Below are 4,369 nucleotides of genomic sequence, written 5' to 3'. Positions count from 1 at the left end.
AGCCCAGCTCTAGAACACTCACATCACCTCGTAAAGAATCCCTCCCCACTCCTTCAGCGCTGGCAGCTATCAATCCACTTTGTCTCTGTGGATTTGTCTGTTCTGGACATTTCACGTAAATGGAATCATATAATATGTGGTCTTTTCTGTCTGGATTCTTTGACTTAGCATCATGTTTTCGAAGTTCATTCATGTTGCACCATGTGTCAGAACTTCAGCCCTTTTATTGATGAATAATATTCCCTTGTGTAGACACAGCACTAATGCTTGATGTATTTGAAGTATGTATGGATTATGCAGGACAAAGCTTCATTCTCTCTCCGTTACATCAGCACAGCCTCATGTGTGCATTTTGAGAGGCCAGTGGGATGGTCACACCCACCCAGAACAGACCCCTTGTCTAAGCAGGGGAGAGTGGCTGATGCCAACTTCTTTCTCTCCCCAGGAAAGAACACTGAACCGTGGGCTAGGGATTTGAAACTAAAGGACTTTGAGCTTCTGTGCCTCGATGGCACTCGGAAGCCTGTGACTGAGGCTCGGAGCTGCCACCTGGCTGTGGCCCCAAATCATGCTGTGGTATCTCGGCAAGATAAGGTAGAACGCCTTGAACAGGTGCTGCTCCAACAACAGGTATGGACTGTCAGTGCCTCCAGCTCTTTCTTAACTGCGCAAGCTCCTGTGATGGGGAAATCACAGAGCTTGATGAATCAGCCCACTCATCCTTTCTTTCTAGTCCCTCTGCTTGAAGTTGGTGGTGACAGTATTAGCTTCATGCTGTGGTGCTGCCCAGAGTCTCAACAGAACAACACAGAGGCTTCCAACTCTGAGCTTTCAGGGATTGACTTAACTTCTGCCCTGAGTCTCTGTACCTCTGGGCTTGTTGTGTTCACTGCCTGGCTTGGTTACTGTCCTTTTCCCTCCTGTTATCCTCCAGGCAAGTGTGGGAAGTGATGGAGCCTTCCTCCCACAATGCCTCGGTAGAGAGTGCTTTATTCTGGTGATGTTTCCTGAGCCTGGGCTGACTGAATAATAAGGCCTCTGAAACCACAGACTCAGAACTTGTCCCATAGATTAGGGCTGTCTATGTGAAAGTGATTAGAAGGAAATCCTAAAATTTCATTAAAATCTGGGATTCTCTATTAGAACTTCTATTTTTACATTACAAAATCACGTTTCTAGGTGTGTTTTTGAAGACAATGGCCCTGGAATAATAATAACAGCCACAGTAACTGGCACTTGTTGAGCCCTTACTATGGCATGCTCACTGGTGCTGGTAAGAAATCTGCCATCATCGAGGTGTTGGCCTTCACAGCCCACCACACGGGAGCCCGGGTATGGACGAGGAGCTGTGGCTGAGAGAGGCGGAGGCACCTGCCTGGGATAGCCACTGGGTTTTCCTACTCAGGCTGCCCGTCTGAGAGAGCTGGCATTTTAGAATGTTCTAGGTGGTCAACTTTTGGGGGCAGATCTCAAAAATTCTCAGCTGTCCCCTAGTCACCCATGAGTTCTATGGCAAGAGGTCACAGATTTAGAAGGAAGGAAAGATGGCAGGAAATGAGATTAGAAATGGTGTGGAGCTCAGGGTGGGACTGTCCCCAGGAGGGTGGACAGGAGAAGAGTCAGCCAAGGAGGTGGAACGTTCCAGAACTCAGCTCCTTTTGCCCCATGGTTTTCCCAGAACTGGTCCTGGATGGAAGAAACACCACTGGACTCTCTTAATCCATAAACTCTGTGTTTTCCTTGCTATTCACTTACCGTCTGCCCTTTTGGCACAGGCCCTGTTTGGAAGAAATGGACCTGACTGCCCAGGGAAGTTTTGCTTGTTCCAGTCTGAAACCAAAAACCTTCTGTTCAATGACAACACTGAGTGTCTGGCCAGACTCCATGGAAAAACGACATATGAAAAATATTTGGGGCCACAGTATGTCACGGCTGTTGCTAATCTGAGACGGTGCTCAACCTCCCGTAAGTGGGCCTTAGAAGTCACCATGGGGGAAGGTCAAGGTTTGAGGGCCAAACAGCGTTCTAGGAATGAAGATGGGTGTAACGATGTTGAGGTATTATAATATCTCTATACTTCAGGAAATGGCAATCTCATTGATAAAGCAAAAGAATTAGAGAATAAAATAAAGCAGTATGTAATATGCTGCATTTTAATAATGCCAATAGTTACTATCATGAAAATTTTGGAAACAGATAATCCATTTTGTTTGGTAAAATGAAATGTGTATATATACATATGCATTGAGAAATAACAAAATCTGGTTTCTTGACAGTTACCATAGATACCAACCATAGAGAGTATAAATTCTCAAAAAATTCAAATGTAGGAAAACTTTTTAGCTATGAAAATGTATTAATTATAATTTAATTGTTTAAAAATATTTACAAGCTATTGCAGAGGGTTGTAAGGCCCCTGGTGATGATTCTCAAATTTCAGCCTGTACCGACTCCACTGTGCGCTGTGATCATCCAGATTCCTGCTCCTGATCCCTCCCCCAGAGATTCAGAGGCATTGGGGGTGCTATTGGTCCAGAAATGGGGGTAGAGCCAGGAATCTCTTTATCAGTGTTTATCAACTAGGGACATTTGGGTCGGTGTGTCTCCACTACCCACAGGAGACATTTGGCAATACCTGGAAGCATTTTTGATTTTCAAAACTTAGGGGGTGCTGCTGGTGTCAAGTGGGTAGAGGCCAGGGATGCTGCTAACAATGCACAGGACAGCCCCCCACAACAGAGTTATCAGGCCCCAAGTGTCAATAATGCCAAGGTTGAGAATCCCTGTTTTGTGGGCTGAGCCCGTGGCACACTCGGGAGAGTGCGGCACTGGGAGCGCAGCAGCGCTCCCACCATGGGTTCGGATCCTATATAGGGATGGCCGGGGCACTCACTGGCTAAGCACGGTATGGCCAATCTCACAAAAAGACCAAAAAAAAAGAAAAAAAAAGGAATCCCTGTTTTGTATTGACCAACATCTCAGGTCACTGCAGTACAGGCAAGGATCACACTTTGAGAAATAGGGCTATAGGACTACTCTTGTGAGCAGCCAGCTTAGGACTGCATAGACTATACGCCCCTTGTGGGCAGGGCCTGTCTGTCCATGCTGTGTCCCAGCACACTTAGCACAGTGACTCTCACAGTGCAGGCACTCAGCAAGCATTTGTAAACGAATGAGTGAATGAGTATATGAACAGATTTGCACGAAGATATATTAATTACCCACATTCCAGAAGAAGTTAGAGGACTACCAGTGTCTTGTTAACCTGAGAGCGTGACATTTGATTCAATAAGAGACAAGTGGGGTGGGGTGGTTGTGTCACTCAGGCCAGAGCAGGAAGTGCCCTGGCTGGTGAGGACCAGACGTGCCTGAGCTCCCTGGGACACTGCAGTTGCTAGGACTAGGGAGTCGGGGAAAATGTGAGTGTGACAAGTACTCACGGTGGTGGGGGGAAGGGCAGGGAAAACTCTTAGTATCCTCCTTCATTTATTTATCGATTTAAACATCAATTTGTTGGTTTAAAAAAAAAAAAGAAATCAGTGTTTGAATCTCCTGCTCTGTTGTGTCCCACAGCGCTCCTGGACGCCTGTGCTTTCCTCAGGAGGTAAAACCCAGGAAGATGGCCCAGCATCACCATCCTGTCCCCATCCTGTCCCCCCGTCCTGTTCCTGAGGGAGCCTCAGCCACTCACTGCTCTCTGTTGCCTTCCCCTCCTTGCTGAGGGTGGGGCTTGCCAATCTCATTTGTTCTCACAATTACCTGCTGTCACCTTAACAAGAAATAAAATTAGAAATACTGTTGATTTTCTCTCCTTATAAAGCGTCGCTCATCTTTTCTGGAATTTTACACTGAAATCTTGTGTCTGAAGAAATAACCTGCACAGTCGGACGTTTCCTTCCAAGTTTTTCAGGTCCAGCTCCTCTTCTCTCCTGCAGTCTTGGGTATAATGCTCAATGATCTGTGATCTAAGGCCGGGCCAAGCAACTGTTTTTCCCACGGGATCTTGTTGGTTATTCACATAGTTGTCTCTGTGTGCACGTGTGTGCCTGGGAATGTGTGTGCGTGCATGTGTGTGTGCATGTGTGTTTGTGTGATTCTAAGCTAGGACAGGAATAGAGAGCATAGGAATCAAAAGATCAGTGAAAGAAACTGAATACCAGGAATATTTGTGATAACTTGGTATTTTAAATAAACGTCATCCGGTATGGTAGATGTACACATTAGGACAGGATAGGACAATGTGTGAAATTCTTCCATCCCTTGATCTTACTGGCCTTCAACTTCCAGTTAACCTCTAGTCCCTAGTTTTTTTTTTTACCCACTTTTCTCTACCAAGCTCTCCAAAGCATAGTTAGTCTAAGCTGGCTTT

The 4,369-nt window shown here is 46.0% G+C and overlaps 1 long non-coding RNA gene across 1 annotated transcript; it reads left to right on the top strand.

Moving 5' to 3' along the window:
• Window positions 1-450: 450 nt before the first annotated feature.
• LOC103583740 lies at window positions 451-3,819 on the top strand. Its single transcript, XR_549892.1, has 3 exons — window positions 451-630; window positions 1,776-1,965; window positions 3,574-3,819. It is a non-coding gene; the product is annotated as an uncharacterized LOC103583740 (long non-coding RNA).
• The last annotated feature ends 550 nt before the right edge of the window (window positions 3,820-4,369 follow it).

The sequence above is a fragment of the Galeopterus variegatus genome, unplaced genomic scaffold (assembly GCF_000696425.1).
Source record: "Galeopterus variegatus unplaced genomic scaffold, G_variegatus-3.0.2 Scaffold27460, whole genome shotgun sequence".
NCBI classification, from domain to species: domain Eukaryota; kingdom Metazoa; phylum Chordata; class Mammalia; order Dermoptera; family Cynocephalidae; genus Galeopterus; species Galeopterus variegatus.
The sequence above is the reverse complement of the archived record's forward strand: the minus strand, read 5'-3'. Positions and strand labels throughout refer to the sequence as shown.